Genomic DNA, 20,375 nt, shown 5'->3' with positions numbered 1-20,375 from the left:
GTCTGAATTAAGCCCCATAATCTTCACTACCCACTAGAATAGACAACTACATCTCACACATATTCTGTCATGGCCACTGAATCAAAATCATGGAGCTCCCTCATTTATTATTGTTGGGTTACAGCAAATTGGGATAGACACCCTTATCACAAGAATTAGCAGATGCACTCCTTGACAATAGAAGAAATATTACAGTATAACTCCAATTCTCCAAAATCCTCAATTATCCAAATTTTTTAAAAATTTGGATAAATGAGGATATCCAAAAATCAGAAATCCTCATTTATCTGAATTTTTTTTGGAGCTGAACTGACTGGGGACATCGGGCTCCTGGCAAAAGCGGAGGCCTCGAGCTCCCAGGCAGGAGCAGCGGACCTCAGGCACCTGGCAGCAGTGCGGACCTCAGGCTCCCAGGTAGCAGCGGGGACTTCGGGCTCCCTGCATCAGCGAGGACCTCGGGCTCCCGGCATCAGCAGGGACCTCAGGCTCCCTGGCAGGAGTGGGGACCTCGTGCTCTCGGTGACAGTACGGACCTCGGGTTCCCGGGCAGGAACAGGGACCTCAGGCTCCCAGCATCAGCGGGGACCTCGGGCTCCTGGGCAGGAACAGGGACCTCGGGCTTCCAGCATCAGTGTGGCCTGGGAGGAGAGGTGTCGGTGATTGGCGGCGGCCAACATTTTTTTTTGGTGAAAATTAAACATTATTTTACTGTTTAAAAAGCCTTCCCTTGTTTGTTGTTGTTTACACATTGACACAAGTGACTTGCTGTTGCTTCTGTGCTGTTTTTTAAATAATAACCAGTTCTCCAAAAGAAACGTTTGTCCGAAATAGGCCTGGGCCTGACCATTTCAGATAATCGGAGTTGTACTGTATATCACGTAAAACAGAACGCATTTTCATTTTGAATTCCTCTTTATTATGACATATCCTAATTGATAATTAAGTAGGCCTTAGCTTTTACGCAGATCTGTTAAAATAGTCTGTAGACGTGGCGACAAACATGGCTGCTGAAAAGCCTTGTCTGTGTAAATAATTACCTTTGCTTGTTTTTACTTGTTTGGAGAATGAATTGTTTTTTTAAACAGTGCACAGACTTTCAAATGGTTGACATTTCTATACTTGCTTTCCTGATAACTCTCCGTTTAAAACAGGGTGACCAAACCTTTTTTGGTTGTGGGCCACATAAGGAGTAGTGGGCCATACAATGTTAAGCCTGGCAGTTTTCAACCACCATCGGCTTCTTGAACAAGCTGTTTAAAGACCTCCCAGAGCTGACTGGGCAGTTGGACCCCGGAGGGGAGCGCTGAGACTTCACTCCCCACCGTTACAGCTACTTCGATAACACCACCAGATATTTTTCTTCTCAAACAGGCCGCTTAAATATGGGCAAGGGGCCACAGTTGGTCACCCCCGGGTCTGTCTCATGCTCCCTGAATACTTTCACACACTGGTAATATGTGCCCAGGATTATCTTTTCCCCTGGCTTTGTAAATGGCTTCATCAGGTGCATAACAGATGGTCGGAGCGACTTAACCTCCCCCTTCCAGTGGGTAAATACATTGCAGCTTCCCTGTCCGACTTCAACACATTTAAGTGAAGCATCTAAGATTAGACTTTCTGTTGCCGAATAAAATAGCAAAATACTCAGGTTGAGAAGCTATGTTAGATATGCACTGAAAAATAAAATGATTACACCCACACAAATAGACAAAACATCCCTCTTCCCTAAAACTCTGTTTCACTACTGAATTCTTTAATGCTCTTGTCTATCGTAGGTTACAAAAGGATGCAGCATTGGGCGGAAATGTGGCAGATGGAGTTCAATCCGGGTAAGTGTGAGGTGATGCAGTTTGGAAGGACAAACCAGAAGGCTGCGAACAGGATTAATGGTCAGTTACTTAAGGGTGTGGATGAACAGAGGGACCTTGGGGTCAAAATCCATACAACCCTCAAAGTCACCACAGAGGTTGATAGGATAGTTAAGAAGGCCTATGAGATCCTGGGATTCATTAATAGGGGGATTGAGTTCAGGAGTAGAGAGGTCATGTTGCAGCTCTCAAATCTCTGATGAGACCACACTTGGGAGTAATGTGTTCAGTTCTGGTCACCTCATTATAGGAAGGATGTGGAAGCTCTGGAGAGGGTGCAGAGATTTACCAGGATGTTGCCAGGATTGGAAAATAAGTCTCAGGTTAGCAGAGCTGGGTCTTTTCTCTTTGGAGCGTAGAAGGATGAGAGGAGACATAATAGATTGTGAGAGGACAGCCAACACCTGTTTCCCAGGAGGATCAGCAAACACCAGGGGACATCTGTACCAAGTGAAGGGAGGGATGTTTAGGGGAAACATCAGGTGTATTGTTTTTTTTTTTACGCAGAGAGTAGAAGGTGCCTGGAATTCCTTGCCTGAGATGGTGGTGGGGGCTGAAACGTGAGGGGCATTTAAGAGACTCTTAGGCAAATGGATGGAAGAAAAATAGAAGCTTACGGGGTAGGCACAATGAGGGCTGAAGGGCCTGTACTGCATTATATAGTGTTCTCTGTTCAGCCAAATGATTGTTTACACATCCACTGCACAACCAACGCTGTGATTCTAAGTGAAAGCTATTTCCTCAAGTTCCCTTTGGCTAACCTCACAATGACTACTGAGGAAATATCAACACAACTTCCTTTAATAAATCATTGAGTAACCACAAGGGCAGAGTGAGCAGACAAAGGGCCACACTTCGAATCATTCTATAAAACAGTGTCACATGGAAATCCAGACAGTCAGGATCAACACTTCTTAATGACTTTACTTCTGGCAATGGAATTTTTGCAACAGCATACCAAACATTCTTCACAGCTGTTCGTTCATCACCTACCCTGCACCACGCTTTCCCACAGCAAGTTACTAGCTGCTGAGACATGTGCGGCTGCCACTGTGCCCTGCTGCCCAAAAAACAGGAAAAATAGAAAACAGTTCAGAGCAGGGAGCCCCGCAGCCCATTGGGTCTGCGCATCAGAGTAACTCTCTCCTGTTCCTCCCACTGGGACCTTTCTCCACCTCGCCGAACACTTTTCTCCATGAATTTATCCTGTTCCCTCGTGAAAGGTTTTGATGGAACCAGCTCCAGCCCATCGGCACATAGTGCGTCTGTGATTCCAGCCTTGCCCTGCATCTATACTTTTCCTTTTGTCGACCTCTTCCCCTTCATTTCACAACTGCCATCTCCAGCCCTCAACCCCTCCCACTATCCCCCAGCCTCCCTTCGAAGAAAACAGTGGCACGCTCTTCCATCCAACCTTGCAATTGTAATTCCTCAATCAAAGGAACCTTTCTTCCAAATCTCTCTCCAAAGCTTTCCTAGATTGCGGCAACCAAAATTGAACCAGCGCTCCAGTCAAGGCCAGAAATGTGTTTCATAAAGGTTCAGCATACAGTGAGCAGAGCTGCTGCCTCGGTCCCAGTAACCCCCGTTCAACCCCGTCCTCTGACTGGAGTCCGCACGTTGTCCCAGCCCAGGACGTCACAGGCAAATCCCCAACCATTGTTAACAACTACCTGGAACGCTGCCGTCGGAGAGCAGCATCAATCATCAAGGATCTACGCCACCTAGCACGCTTTTTTCTCATCAGCTAAGAGGTATACAGAACCCTCCATAATGATTGGGTCAAAGGCATTTTTTTTCCTGCATTGGCCCCTGTGCTCCACTGTTTTAAATTTGTAATCAAACAATTCACGTCATTGAAATGCATGTTCAGATTTTATGGAAAGTTTATTTGGATACATTTTGGTTTGACCATATAGAAATTACAGTACTTTTTATACATAGTTTCCATATTTCAGGGCACCATAAAGTTTGGGACATTTGGCCTCACAGGTGTTTGGGATTACTCAGGTATGTTTAATTGCTTCATTGGTGCAGGGATAAGAGGGCTGGGCTTGCTGCTAAACTTTGTGCTTCTATTGACATCTGCAGTCTTATGAGCGAGCTACTGAAAAGCCCTGTTACTTTCAATAACTTGTGCATACACATGTGCAAGCTCCATCTGCTCCATCTGTCCCCGTTTGGGACAGGATCTTTTATTTCATAATGCTTGATCTCATTCTTCCTATCACTTGACATTTCTCCATTAGGCGGCACGGTTGGCGTAGCGGTTAGCACAACGCTGTTGCTAGCACCAGCTATCGAGACCGGGGTTCGAAACCCATGCAGTCTGTCAGGAGTTTGTATGTTGTCCCTCAGATTGAGTGGGTGTTCCCCCGGAGCGCTTCGGTTTCTTCCCACCGTTCAAAAATTACTGGAGATTGCACTGGGTGTAATTGGGCTGCACGGGCTTGTGGGCTGAAATGGCCTGTTACCATGCTGTTCCAATTCACCTACCGTAGCAACAGGTGCTATACAACACCTAGACAGAAAAGATGCATACATCTGGATGCTCTTTATCGATGCTGCTATCGGACAGCAGCAGCAATCATCAAGGATCCACACCACCCAGCGTACACTCTGTTCTTGCTGCTGCCATAGGAAAGAGGTGTCGGTGCCACAAGACTCGCACCATCAGGTTCAGGAACAGCTGCTCCCCCTCCACCACGACTCCTCAACAACAAATTCATTCAGGGTCTCATTTAAGGACTCTGACTTGGGCACTTTATTAATTTTTAATTCTCTCTGTATTGCAGTTTGTTTACATTTCTTTATTTGTTTACATGTGTACATGGTGTAGATTTTTTTTTGCACTACCAATAAGTGGTAATTCTGCCTGGCCCGCAGGAAAAAGAATCTCATGTCTGAACTCTGGCAGTAAATCGGAAATCTGCTGTACACATTGGAACCAACGACATGGGTAGAGTAAGGGATGAGGTCCTGCACAATGAGTAGAGCCAGTATAGGTAAGAGGTAGAGCAGGTCCTCAAGGTTGGTAATCTCTGGTTTACTCCTGATGCCACATGCTTGTGAGCCCAGATATAGGAAAAAAGACCAGGTGAATTTTTGGATGAGGAGGTGGTGCAGAGGACAGGGGTTCAGGATCATTGGAATCTCTTCTGGGGGAGAGGTGACCTGTTCAAGTGGATCAGGTTGCACTTGAACCAGAGAGGGACAAATATCCTGACAAACAGGTTCCACAACATTGCGTGGAATGGTAATTGTGAACCTTCGGACCAGGCTGCACTATTATGTGGTATGGTAACTGCAAACCGTTGGACCGGGCTGCACTATTGTGTGATACGGTAACTGCAAACTGTCAGACTGGGCTGCACTATTATGTGGTACAGTAACTGCAAACCATCGGACCAGGCTGCACTATTGTGTGGTACGGTAACTGCAAACCATCGGACCAGGCTGCACTATTATGTGGTACGGTAATTGCAAACCATCGGACCGGGCTGCACTATTGTTTGGTATGGTAACTTCAAATCATTACACCGGGCTACACTATTGCGTGGTACGGCAACTGCAAACCGTTGGACCAGGCTGCACTATTGCGTGGTACGGCAACTGCAAACCGTTGGACCAGAAGTCAATATGAACATCAATGGGGTCTTTCTTTCCTCTATTGACGACATTCACCAGCAGAGCTACTTTAATAGGGCTCAAAGAATTATTGAGGACACTTTCCATCCAACACAGAGTATCTTTGACCTACTCCGATCAAGGAGGTGGAACAGGAGCACCAAAATCAGAAGTGCCAGGCTGGGAAATAGATTTTTGCTGCAGGCTGTGAGTTTAAGTTTAGGCATATAGCACAGTAACAGGCCATTTCAGTCCACAAGCCCATGCCACCCAATTACACTCAATTAACCTACACTCCCAGTATGTTTCGAACAGTGGGAGGAAACTGGAGGCCCCGGGAAAAACCCACGGAGACAAGGGAAGAGTATACAAACTCTTTACAGACAGCGAGGGAATCGGACCCCGGTCCCGATCACTAGCGCTGTAACAGTGTTGCACTAACCGTGAGATTGATGAAGAGTATCTGTAACCAAGCAAATTATCCCAAAATGTTTATATTTACTTTAAACTATCCAGTGTTGCCCAGGAAATAAAACTCAGTTATTGACTACATGGTTGAAATAAAATTCCCATAAAGCTTCATGGTAATTCTGCATTTTTTCTTTCTGTTTCCTGCTGCCTGCCCCTTGCCCGACTGGAAGCATCAACAGTGAGGCAAAGTTGATGTCCCTTTGCTGTCTCTTGCTTTCTCCTTTGTCTAACTCTACGGGCTTGTGAAGAGCTTCTGCCAATGTGGCCTCGCCTTTTTTGGGCCCATATTGAACTGGGCTTGGTTTCTGAATGTACATTGATGCACAACACTGTAACTAATTGAGGTGTCCCTGGTGCAAGTTCAATGATTTTTTGAACTTCATATAACAAGTCAGTGCAAGCTGGTCAAAAAACACTTTTGAACTTCATATGGCCTTATAGGTTAAATTCAATGTGGTCATGACATTTAGCATCAAATGTTACCCCTACTGAACCTCCTTGGACATTTCTAGAGTGCTCTGTATTGATTTGCATGGAGAGCAGTCAAAGAGACATACATGCACAAATATATATTAGATTACCATATATTTCAGCATATAAGTTGATCAGCAGATAGGTCGACTGCCCTTTTTTAGCCTAATTTTAATGGTTTTATGGTATATCCAGTGTGCAAGTCTACCCCAATTTTTCAGTTTGACCAGGCCTCCCAGGAACAAACCAAAATTTTTAAAACACCCCGATCGCAAGTAACAAAGCTGTATATTAAGTAAAATATAAACTCGGCCTACCGGACAGGAACAGCGATGACCCACGGAGCTGGAGCGGTGACATCGTGCTCCCGGTGGTAGCAGGAAAATTGGCTTACCAGGCAGCAGCAACGACGTCATGGTCCGAGTTGTGACGGCGCCCTGTGGTGGGGAGGTGTCGGGGAGCGACGACGCAGGCGGTGGGGAGGTACTCCCAACATCAACTTATACGCCGAATTGACGTCAATCTATATTTTTTCCGGTGAATTTAAGGTCTCAAAAGTATATCTGGTGTATATCAACCCCCATTTGTGCATCTATATGATTATTATATGCTGTGTGGGAGAAATGTTGTTTGTCTGTACACACGACAATAATCTTGAAATTGAATGTGCAACATCCATGCAGACAGCACCCAAAGTCTCCAGTACTGCAAGTCTGTGGCTCAACTAGCTGAGCCATTGAACTACTTCTCTGTCCAGTATGTTAAGCATCTCCTACTTTAACTTTCGATGATCCTTCTTCTCTTAAGAAGGGAAATTAAATTACTCATTTTGTTCTTGTTAGCAATTCACCAACCTTACTAACCACATTTGTGCATTCAGATGTGTTTATAGTAGATCAAATTTATCGATGGTTCATTCTCATTTCATTTTTATTCTTTCTTCCTTAATGGATGCCTTGCGGTAAAATCAAATTAAATATATTAAAAACGAGCACGCAGTTAATTTATTCCTGTGCAGTTTATTGCTGACTGTTTAATACAAAAACAAACACAGTGTACAAAGATAAAAGCATTTTACGATTATGTCTGGAATAACTAACAAAAGTTCAGTGGCAGATTGTTGGCATTTAACCAAGCAAAACCAGCTGCATTTCCCCCCCCCCAAAAAAATCTAAGGTCAATCTTAAGGCAACTTGGTCAGCATTAACAGTGATTATTGTTTCAAACATCACGAGAAACACTGATCCAAGCGTTGGGGGGGGGAGGGGTCTTTCTTCTGGTGTAATGAAATGCAACTTTATCAAATAGCATGCAGAAGATATACACAAGAGCACAATTATATTATGCATGGAAGACACAGTGATCCCAGAATCATTGATGCCATTAAGTACTTTGATCACCCTCAGTTGGTGAATTTTCTGAAACTGGGAAACAGCTGTGACAACAATGCAATTTAGTCAATTTCCATTTTCAAAATGCAACGCATTGGATTGGCTTAGCATGCTGGCTTCCTGGGGAAAGCGGGTTCCCCAGCTCGCTAAACCTACAATCAGCTCATAATTCAAGTCTTCTGTTTATTAAACCGCCACACTGTTGCTGCAATGCACCATTGCATTTAAAAATGCATTCCATAGAAATTAAGTGAACATCTTATCTTGGCCATTATTAAGCTATCTATCAGCCGACTGATCAGACTTGTTAGTTGAAGTCTACAAACTGTGGAGGAGTTTTGCAGCAATGATAAACTTACCTAAGCATTCAAGTCGTGATTAAGATAAATGTAGAAAGACAGGAGCTATAATTGGAACATTTTAGTTTGCAGAAAATTTGCCCTTTATTTCTGCATTACTTTATTTAAAATCAGATCTTTGTATATGTAATTAATCAAACTCTGCTCCAACTGCCTCTTTTAAAACCGTCTTTATTTACCGATATACAGTCTTACAGATTAAAATGATCAGCGTTAAATATGATGATTCATGCTCGATTTGTGCCACGTAATTTGCAGGTCTGCTTGGAATGTTTGCACCAATTCTAATAACCTCTGGATTTCCCATGCAATTAAATATTGCCTGGAATGATAAATTGGAGCAAGGTAAATTGACAAATAATTTGGTTTTGTTAGTGTTAATTAACTTTGGAACAGTGGGAGAATGTCTGGTCCTTAGAAAAATCAGACATCTACCAAGCTACCAAGGATCAAATTCAATCTATATAGCAATAAATCTAGGAATGTTGTATTCTCTCACAAAACACCCATTATCAGCAATAGAATGTATTCTCAGTCCTAAAGTTGAACTTGAAACCACGAGCCCCCGATTTAATGTGCAACATTGCCATCAATTAAACTAAGTAGACCTTGTATTTATGTAGTGTCATTCATGACTTCAAAGATAGAGAACACTAAACATGCCAAAAATGTGGAAATAAATGACTTAAGAATACACATAAAATAAACACATGAAATCGTAACTATCCTTCAGGATGCTACACTGCTCCATGTTTCAGAGAATCTCTGGCATGTCTGAGATACACTTTTTTTTAAAAAACAAGTTTAGTTTTAGAGTTTCAAGTTTCAACTTAAATAATTTTGTAGGTTATACACTTGCTGGCGGGAAACACAAGTTACTTATTGTTGAAAACCTCAAAGATTATCGGCGTCTGCCACAGATTAATGAGTAAAGCAATTCAGCCACTACAGCAGAACTTGCAATTAAATGGTAACTATTTGTTTTCTTTGGTCCTTCGTCAAGTTTTATAATATGAGAGTGGGTAATTATCTCCATTAACTGCATTCACTTATTGAAGAACGTGTCAGCAAGAATGCCATGTGACACAAAGTAACTGTGTCGATTTACAGGATTGAATAACAATCATAGTTTTGGATTCATGCAGCATTTGGAAATCTGTCAGCAGTGTATTTTTGCATGGATGGCAAATTAAATTCGGAGGTTGAATTAATTTTGTTTTCAACAGAAAGGTGAGAGATTATTTTTAGGATTCCATTGGAAAACACCGTTGGCTGTACCTTCTCCTCATTAATAACACGTCTTTGATGTTGACAGAGGCTCTCATAGGCACCAAAATCCGCCATTCGGAGGAAAGGGATTATATGCCTGTGAATGTTCAAGAGTGTGAAGCAATACACGAAGGTTTATAAACAATATAAAAACCATATAAAGATTCCCAATGCACTCAAGTAATATCAGTAAAAATAGGTATGATAGAAAATATATCTGCAATTACAGTAGAATGATACCAAAATTCCATGCATTTGTAAAAACGATTTCCTCTTCTGTTTGACCGTAAGCTCATACGGTCAATATTGCATCTGAGAGATAAAGTGTTTGCAACCACGGGACGTAGCACATTCCATCCCTGGAGGAAAACAGAATGGTGTTATGAACTGACAACTCGCCTTTTAATTATGACTTGAATTTATCTCACGTTAAATAATCCTGTAAACATTATAATTTATCATGGGACAAAATAATATACATCAAAGCTGCGACCCGTCAGGATACATCTTTTAATCACAGGATACTCGAGTTGTAGACATGTAATCATATTTTTATTGAAATCAAACAGAGTACAAATCTCAAATTTAAATTTAGACGTACAGCTCAGTAACAGACCATTTTGGACCATGAGTCCATGCCACCCAATTGACACCCAATTAGCCTACAACCCCCGGAACGTTCTGAAGGGTGGGAGGAAAGCAGAGCCCCTGTGGAAAATCCACACAAACATGGGGAGAACAGACAAACTCCTGGGATTCGAACCCAGTCCCGATCGCTGGTGCTGTAAAGGCGTTGCGCTAACCGCTACACCAACCATATCTCTTCTTTAGAAGTATTTTTCCATAATGAACACTTACAGATAATGAGTAGACACTTTTGTTCGGACGCCTATTTTCTTATATTTTGATGAAGGGCTCAAGCCTGATCGTTGGTTATGTATTTTTATCTTTCCTACTTAAAGGACACCATTTGCCCTGCTGAGCTTTTCCAGCATCTTGTGTTTTTATTTACAGAAAATATGATGTCAATGGTGGAAATGCTAAGAATCTTGCTAAATAAGTGATTTCAGTGGGACCCATCAGAAGGTTAGAAATTGCAAAAGCTCTTGACATAACTCTGTGCTTCAGATGTAAGTATTCACAAACATTGAGAGCTTGCGTACTTTTTTTTGGTACCATGCATTGGAACACATGACAAGATCACTTACGGAGGGTACAGAAGGGATATTCATCAGCATGAGTCCAGGACCTCAGTTGTTTGAAGAGGTTATGAGAGGGGATTGTTCTCCGTATAGCAGAGCATGCTGAGAGAAGAATGATGAAGGGCTCCAGCCCGAAACATTGGTGATGTATCTTCACCGTTGCTATATAAAGGCACTGTTTGACCTGCTGAGTTTATTCAGCAGCATTTGTGTTTTTTTTCCGAAGAATTTATCAAGGTGTTCAAACAATGAAAGATTTTGATCATTGTAACCAGGGAGAAACTGGTTCCAGTATATTGACTTGAGTAAGGCCTTTGGCAAGGTCCCACATGGAAGGTTCAGTCACTCAGTATTTATGGTGAGTTAGTAAACTAGTTTTGACACTAGCTTTAAGAGAGTATGAGTGCATGATTGTTTGATTGGAGGCCTGTGACTAGAGGTGCTAGGTTTGGTGCTAGCTCCATAATTGTTTGTCATCAATATCAATGATCTAGATGATAATGTGGTGAATTGGATCAGCAAGTTGGTAGATGACACAAAGACTGGGGACGTTGTGGACAGCGAAGAAGGGTTTCAAAGCCTGCAGAGGGGTCTGGACCAGCTGGAAAAATGGACTGCAAAATGGCAGATGGAATTTAATGCAGACAAGTGTGAGGTGTTGTATTTTGGAAGGACAAACCAAGGTAGGACATACACGGTGAATGGTTGGGCACTGAGAAGTGTGGTAGAACAGAGGGATCTGGGATTACAGATATACAACTCATTGGAAGTGGCATCATAGGTCGATAGGATCACAAAGAGAGCTTCATAAATCAATGTATTGAGTACAGGAGTTAGGATGTTATGGTCAAGTTGTATAAGACATTGGTGAGGCCAAATTTGGAGGATTGTGGGCAGTTTTGGTCAACAAACTATAGGAAAGATATCAATAAGATAAAAAGAGTGCAGAGATTTACTAATGTTGTCCAGACTTCAGGAAATGAGTTACAGGGAAAGGTTAAACAGGTTAGGACTTTATTCCCAGGAGCGTAGAAGAATGAGGGGAGATTTTATAGAGGTATACAAAATTATGAGGAGTATAGATAGAGTAAATGCAAGTGGGCTTCTTCCACTGAGGTTAGGTTAGATTCAAACCAGAGGACATGGGTTATGGGTGAAAAAGGAAAAGTTTAAAGGAAACATTAGGGGGAACTTCTTCAAACAGAAAGTAGTGGGAGTGTGGAACAAGCTGCCAGATGAATTGGTGAACTTTAATATTTAAGAAATTATTGGACAGATACATGGATGGGAGGGATATGGACTGGGACTAGGCAGAATAATAGTTTGGCACAGACTAGAAGGGCCAACTACCTGTTTCCTGTGCTTTAAAGTTCAATGTTCAAGGGTCATAATATAATTCAGATTTAGGGTGAGCCAAGAGAACTGGACACTTATTTAAAAATGTAGATCTGTTGCAAATTGAAGTACAGCATAAAAATTGGAAGCACATTCAATAGGGACTTTAAAATGGAAATGAGATTAAAAATTGAGGGAACAAATACAGAAAAGTGCAGAATAAACAGAGATGTGAGATTAATTAGGTAACTTTTGAAAAACATAGTACAGATACAATGAACCAAATGGCTTCAGGGCGACATCATTCTCTGATTGAAACCATGTAAAACCTTGAGTACAATAGAAGTCCGAAAATCTGGAATGCTCGGAGATTGGGTCAGTTCAGATTTTCCGGATTGATTGGTATCTAATTAGTCAGGGTATCATGGGGAAAAGGCTGGAATTTGGAACAAGATGCAAGAATGATTTAGCTCAGGGTGGAGCTGTGGAGCAGACTTGATGGGCTGAATGGCCTGCTTCTGTTCCTTTATTTTGTGAAACATTCAACACCGCCACCTTGAACAAATTGTTGCATGTTTTTTTTTCCTCCCCTCCCATCCAGATATGCTATTACTACCGAGAGTTTGACAAGCCTAAAATCAAGCTTGGAGATGATGTTTAGTGAAAGTGCCTTAAAGAAAAGCTGAACATTCACTACTCAAAGCAATACCTTATTCTCTATTAGCCTCAATTTATTTAATGCCCAAAATGCAGCAGGAATTTAATTCTGGGGATAATACATTTTGATACCTGGACAGTTCCTGAATGTGCCAACGACAAAATGATTTTAATTTACAGTATTTCTTGGAGCTACCACAGATGATTGCCTTCCTGTCTTGTGGATGGACAGATAAAAATGCAAAGAGCATAAATTCTGGCAAATGGATCACAATGCAGCTGGAAGTGGAGTGATACACAAAATGTAAAAACAGAGCATCTTCTCAATTCCAAAATGACCTGGATGGAATTTGAAAGCAATCAAAAAAGATGAAAGGCATTTGTAATGTGGACTGGATAATGCTGTAAGTGTTCAGCAATTCTGGCCACATCCAATGTACTCCCTACATATTTGAGCACCTCATCTGAGAATAGATATAATGGGGTTGAAGGGGTAGTAGCAAGGAGTTGCCAAAACTTCAATTTTTATTTTAGATTTAGAGATACAGCACGGTAACAGGCCTTTCCAGCCTATAAGCCCATGCCGCCCAAATACACCAATTAACCTGGAGGGTGGGAGGAAACCAGAGCACTCAGAGGCAACCCATGCAAACACGGGGAGATCGTAGAAACTCCTTGCAGATGGTGCTGGATTCGAACTCAGGTTGATGGTGCTGTAACCACGTTGCGCTGACAGCTACGTTAGCCATGACATCAAAACAGACATTAAACGTTCAAGATGGACCCTTCAGGGTTAAATTTGGAAAATATCCTATATTAAAAAGATGGTAAAAGTTTGGAACATACTTGTCCTTTGTCGTTCAATCAATTGCTAAGTATAAGGAGGAAAAGTTTTGATAGATATTAAAGAATTAGGGCAGCCCGGTTAGCACAATGCTGTTACAGCGGCAGCGATCAGGACATGGATTCGAATCCTGTGCTGACTGTAAGGAATATGTACATTCTCCCCATGTCTGTGCTTGTTTTCCCCGGGGGGGGGGGGGGGGGGGGGAGGATCTGGTTTCCTCCCACTGTTCAAAAGTGTACTAGGGGTTTGTAGGTTAATCGGATGTAATTGGGCGGCAAGGGCTTGTGGGCCGAAAAGGCCTGTACCATGCTGTGTGTCGAAATTTTTAATAAATACAGGAACATGAGGTAGAGCTCACACAGATAAGGCAGAATCTTAACAAAGAGACAATAAACTGCCTTCTTTTGTTCCCATCGTCAACCTCAGTTTCTGCTGAATCGGCAATTGCACCTATGGAATGACATGTTACTTCATGCTAATACTCAGTCAGGGAGCTTGTAGTTCAGAGATTTAGGTTTAAAATACAAGAAAAATGGATTCAAATTTTATATCGACACTACCATTCTTGGCAGATCCATTGAAGGGGCAATAATAAATTGCAGTGATTCACAGCTCAAAATTATTCCAGAGGGAATAATTCCATCACAATTCCATTTGATATACACGTTGAAATGGTTGGTGTTAGGAGTTAAAATCAGAGAGAGAAAAACAAACTTGGATCTTGCTTTCAATGACCAAGCATTGGCAAAGGGCTAAATGACCTCGCCTCACACACTGAGCAGCACTGTGCTACCCACGTCCTAAGCTGAAACCTTGGCCATCCCTTCCCCTCCCACCCCCAGAGGCTGCCTCACCCACTGAGCTCCTCCAGCAGCTTGTTTGTTGCTCCTATTACTTTGAAGAAAGACCAACATTGCTGGAATTTCGACTCAGCAACTGATAATATGAAAAAAAAGCTGTATTTTTAAACTGAAGGACAAGAGCAGAAGAATGAGCATTGCACGTTCCACATTTCCACCATCAACGAGCCCTGTCAGTCAAATGTACAATCTTGCACAGACAAAATAACTCACAAACACCCACACTAACAGGAAGTTGTTCAGAGATACAACTCTCAAGAGCTTGTAATGTGAAGCATTCTGAAATGTAAACATAGCTGCCCTCATCTTGCATTGAAAATGAAGGAAAATGTTAAAAAAATAAATCAGGCACATTGAGGTCCATTTGACCTTTGGCCAGCCTCACACCTCAACTTCCACAGAACTGCACAACAGTTTGATTGGATTACAAGAGAAACGTGTTGAGGTGGAAACAATTAAACAGAAGCTGTGGGAGGATTCTTTGGGGCATTGTTTAAAAAGGTTCACATTTTCACATACATTCCTATCCCAAATTAGAAACTTTGCAGTAGAACTGTACAATCCTACACTTTTATGAAAAGATAAATTGCAGCCATCTTTCAGCTGTGGCTTCTTTGATTACGTTTTGGTGCCAGACTTAATTCAACCAACCGGACAGAACGTTCACAGCATTGGCCTTTTTTTACAAAGCCTTTTATAACGTTCATGACCTGGTCAGAGCACAAAGATAGCCCTTTCCTGAAGAAGCTCTACTCTGGCTTTGTATCTTGTCATCTTTCATGTGTCCACAATTTGTACTTTTCTCTTGGTGGCGGTGGGGTCAAGAGTCGATAGCCTGTCTCTCGCTAACTTTGGACAGAAGAAGCCACTTTGGAATTTGCAGCTGTCTGCATTCATATCAAGAAAGTCTGAAAGTTCTCACAGAACTGGAATGTTTAATGCACATGAAAGAAAGTTTAGCAGACAGGTAACAAGGATGATAGATTCTGGCTACGTAGTTAGGCTGGAGAATTTGAGATTGGTGTTCTAGATGTATTAAATGGGATGACAATAAAGGCTGTTTCTATCAGCTGATGGCACAAAGACTAGGAACATAGATTTAAGGTTTTGGCTGGGAACATAAGGGGACATGAAGTTGTTTCATCAATACCAGAGCACCACAGGTCTGTGTTCTTAACCCCCTGCTCTACTTGCTTCACTCCTACGATTGCGTGGCTCGGTATGACAATAACACCATCTACAAGTTTGCCGACGATACCATGGTAGTGGGTTTGTATTAAGAAAGATGCTGTTGAGGGAGATGACCTGACAGAAGCTGGCCGCAGTGACCAGGTCGCTGGCACTGAGCCTGGCATGGTGGTACAAAAGGTGAGGAATGCAGTGGTCATTGGGGACTCCATTGTCAGAGGTACAGACAAGAGATTCTGTGAGCCAGATAGGTATACCCGCATGGTGTGCTGCCTCCCTGGTGCAAGGCTACGGGATATTTCAAATCGGTCCAGAGTATTCTGAGAGGACGAGCAGGCTGATGTCTTGGTACATGTGGGTACCAATGACATAGATAAAAAGAGGGAGGAGGTACTGAAAAAGGATTACAGTGAGCTAGGACAGAAGCTAAGAAACAGGACCGCCAGGGTGGTGATCTCTGGATTGCTACCTGTGCCAAGTGCAACTGAGGATAAAAATGGAAGGTTAAGACAAATGAATGTGTGGCTGAGGGGCTGGTGTAAAAGACAGGGTTTTGGCTTCTTGGACCATTGGGATCTCTTTTGGGGAAGGCATGACCTTTACAAGAAGGATGGGTTACACCTAAACCCAAAAGGGGTCAATATATTGGCAGCTAGGTTTGGTACAGCTGTCGGATGTGGTTTAAACTAATTTGACAGGGGGATAGGAACCTGTATGATAGGGCAAAGGACAGAAAAGATAAAATAGGAAAAGTTAGGTTAGGCAGCGAAAGTAAAAAATCAGAAAGAGCAAGGAGGGTTAAAAAAAGCAAATCTGAAGGCTTTATATCTTAATGCAAGAAGCATTTGGAACAAGGTAGATGAATTGGTTGTGGAAATTGAGACAAACAATTACGATTTGATTGGGATTACAGAAACATGGCTGCAAGGTGGGCAAGACTGGGAACTTAACATCCCAGGGTATACGATATTTAGGAGGGATCGGCAAGAAAGAAAAGGGGGTGGGGTAGTATTGATGGTGAGAGAAGGGACCGACACAATTGACAGGAATGATATTAACTCAGAAGATGTGGAATCTATATGGGTAGAACTGAGGAATAGCAAGGGGCGGAAAAATTTAGTGGGGGTGGTATATAGGCCTCCAAATAGTAATGTAGAGGTGAGGGAAGGCATAAAAAGAGAAATTAGAGAAGTGTGCAATGCGGGAACAGCTGTCATCATGGGAGACTTTAATTTACATATAGATTGGACTAGCCAAATTAGTAAAAATACTGAGGAGGAGGAATTCCTTGAATGTTTACGGGACGGTTATCTAGACCAATATGTCGAGGAACCAACTCGGGTGCAGGCCATTTTAGATTGGGTATTATGCAATGATAAGGGGCTAATCAACAATCTTGTTATACGAGGCCCTTTGGGTAGGAGCGATCACAATATGATCGAATTCTCACTCGACATGGAGAGTGATGAAATTAAAATCGAGACTAAGGTCCTGAATTTAAATAAAGGGAATTATGATAGTATGAGACGGGAGTTGAGTAAGATTAATTGAGTGGTGTTTATGGGGGGGGTTGATGGTGGATAGACAATGGAAAGCATTCAAAGATCTAATGGAAGAATTTCAGAAATCATTTATAACGGTTTGGCATAAAAATAAACTAAAAAAGGTGACTCAACCGTGGATAACAAGGGAAAATAGAGACAGATTAGGTCCAAAGAGAGAGAATATCAATTGGCCAAAAAAAGTACCAAATTCGAAGACTGGGAACAGTTAAGAAGCAGCAAAGGAGGACAAAGGGATTAATCAAGAGGGCAAAAATAAATTACGAAAGTAAGCTTGCAGCAAACATAAAAACCAACTGCAAAAGCTTTTATAGATATGTCAAGAGGAAAAGATTGGTAAAATCCAGAGTAGGTCCCTTGCAGTCAGAATCAGGGGAATATATAATGGGGAATAAGGAAAAGGCAGACCAATTAAATTCTTACTTTAGTCTGTTTTCACAAGAGAGGATACAAATAACCTCCCAAGGATGTTGGGAAACATAGAGACTAATGCAAGGGAGGAGCTAAAAGAAATCAGTATCTCTAAGGACATGGTCTTGGGGAAATTGAAGGGATTGAAGGCTGATAAATCCCAAAGGCCTGATAATCTACATCCTCGGGTACTTAAAGAAGTGGACATTCAGACAGCAGATGCTTTAAGAATTATTTTCCAGAACTTGATAGACTCAGGATCAGTACCCATGGATTGGAGGGTAGCTAATGTTACCCCACTATTTAAAAAGGGGGGGGGGGTAGAGAAAAAGCGGGGAATTATAGGCCGGTGAGCCTTACATCAGTACTGGGCAAAATGATGGAATCCATTATTAAGGATGTAATAGCGGAGCATATGACCAGCAGAGAAGGGATCGGACAGAGTCAACATGGATTTACAAAAGGTAAATCATGCTTGACAAATCTATTGGAATTCTTTGAGATGGTGACAGGTAAAATAGATGGGGGAGAGCCAAAGGATGTGGTGTACCTGGATTTCCAAAAGGCCTTTGATCAGGTCTCACATAAACGACTGTCATGCAAAATCAAGGCTCATGGGATTGGGGGCAAGGTACTGATGTGGATTGAGAACTGGCTGGCAGATAGAAGACAGAGAGTTGGGATAAACGGCGCATTTTCTGAGTGGCAGGCGGTGACCAGTGGGGTGCCACAGGGATCTGTACTGGGACCTCAGCTGTTCACAATTTACATTAATGATCTAGATGAGGGGATTGGATGTAATATCTCCAAATTTGCAGACGACACTAAGCTGACACTAAGAGGGGATCGAAGAGGGGGTCAGGAAGCTCCAGTGTGATTTGGATAAATTGGGGGACTGGGCACATACATGGCAAATGCACTACAATGTGGATAAATGTGAGGTTATCAAGTTTGGTAATACAAACTGGAGGGCAGATTACTATTTGAATGGCAATAGATTGGGAGATGGGGAAGTGCAGAGAGACCTAGGGGTTCTTGTGCACCAGTCACTGAAGGCAAGCATGCAGGCACAGCAGGCGGTTAAAAAGGCAAATGGTATGTTGGCCTTCATATCAAGAGGGTTTGAGTATAGGAATAAGGATACCTTACTGCAGCTGTACAGAGCCTTGGTGAGACCACACCTGGAGTATTGTGTGGAGTTTTGGTCGTCTTATCTGAGGAAGGATGTTCTTGTAATGGAGGGAGTGCAAAGGCGATTCACCAGGCTGATACCTGGAATGGCAGGAATGACTTATGAGGAAAGATTGCGCAATTTAGGATTGTACTCACTGGAGTTTAGAAGATTGAGAGGGGATCTAATAGAGACGTATAAAATTCTGGCAGGACTGGAGAGAATGGATGCGGAAGGGATGTTTCCAATGGTGCGGGAGTCCAGAACCCAGGGCCATGGTTCGAGGATAATAGGCAAACCATTTAGAACCGAGATGAGGAGGAATTTCTTTACCCAGAGGGTGGAAAATCTGTGGAATTCATTGCCACAGAGAGCAGTAGAGGGAGGTTCATTGAATATATTTAAGAGGGAATTAGATATATTTCTTCAGTATAAGGGAATTAAGGGTTACGGAGAGAAGGCGGGGACAGGGTACTGAACTCTAAGATCAGCCATGATCTCATTGAATGGCGGAGCAGGCTCGAAGGGCCGAATGACCTACTCCTGCTCCGATCTTCTATGTTTCTATGTAAGTCAGCATTCAGGAGGGAGAATGACAACTTGGCTGAATGGAGTGCCAACAACTACCTCACACTCAATGTCACCAAAACCAAAGAGCTGATTGTTGACTTCAGGAAGAAAAAACCAGAGGAATACGATCCAGTGATCATTGGGAGATCAGAGGTGGAGAGGGTGAGCATATTTAAGTTCTTCAGAGTCACTATCTCAGAGAATCTTTCCTGGAGCCAACACATCAATGGCATTGTGAAGAAAGCACGTCAGCGCCTTGACTTCCTCAGGAATTTGTATGACACCAGAAACCCTGTCAAATTTCTACAGAGGTGTGGTACAAAGTATGCTGTCTAGCTGGATCACAGTCTGGTATGGGGACCTGAATGTAAAGCCCTGCAAAAGGTAGTGGACACAGCCCAGGATATCACTGGCAAAACCCTCCCCACTATCAAGAACATCTACAGTGAACGCTGCCGTCGGGGAGCAGCAGCAATCATCAAAGATTCACACCACCCAGCACACGGTATGTTCTCACTGCTACCATTAGGTGCCACAAGTCTCACACCACCAGGTTCATGAATAGCTGCTCCCCCTCCACCATCAGACTCCTCAACAACAAACTCAATCAGGGTCTCATTTAAGGACTCTGACTTGGGCACGTTATGGATTTATTTTATTCCCTCTTTATTGAACAGTTTAGTTACATTCATTATCTGTTTAAAGTTCTTTATTTGTTTACATGTTTATGCTGTGAACAGCTTTTTTTTTGCACTAACAATAAGTGGTAATTCTGCCTCACCCACAGGAGAAAGAATCTCAGGATTGTATGTGATGTCATGTATGTACTCTGACAAGAAATGTAAAAATAAGAACAGGTGGTAATAACCAGGCGCTCAGTGACAAGAGGAAGCGGTCAATGACTACAAAAGGAAAGTGGAAGGTACTTGAGGTAAGTAATCTTTCAGAAAACTGACTGGATTGATTGACAAAACAACTGTATTGACTCAACAGGATGGATGCCCTGCTTTTGGACCACAATAACTGACCCTGTGGGTTGAAGGGAGACATTGTGTGGAACCTGGCAGAGAGGTTCAGGCAAATCATAGTTGCTCACTTGCCACTTCATTCACTTGT

General features: G+C 42.5%; 1 protein-coding gene across 6 annotated transcripts in view; it reads right to left on the bottom strand.

Moving 5' to 3' along the window:
- Positions 1–7,440: 7,440 nt before the first annotated feature.
- The window catches only part of LOC138761488 (septin-2), a 206,284-nt gene continuing 193,349 nt past the window's right edge, over positions 7,441–20,375 (bottom strand). For all 6 annotated transcript variants that reach the window (XM_069933703.1, XM_069933705.1, XM_069933702.1 and 3 more), the window contains one exon: positions 7,441–9,815. The gene's annotated coding sequence lies outside the window, so the exon portion shown is untranslated. The remainder of the gene's footprint in view (positions 9,816–20,375) is intronic.

The sequence above is a fragment of the Narcine bancroftii genome, chromosome 4 (genome assembly GCF_036971445.1).
Source record: "Narcine bancroftii isolate sNarBan1 chromosome 4, sNarBan1.hap1, whole genome shotgun sequence".
Lineage (NCBI taxonomy): Eukaryota > Metazoa > Chordata > Chondrichthyes > Torpediniformes > Narcinidae > Narcine > Narcine bancroftii.
The sequence above is the reverse complement of the archived record's forward strand: the minus strand, read 5'-3'. Positions and strand labels throughout refer to the sequence as shown.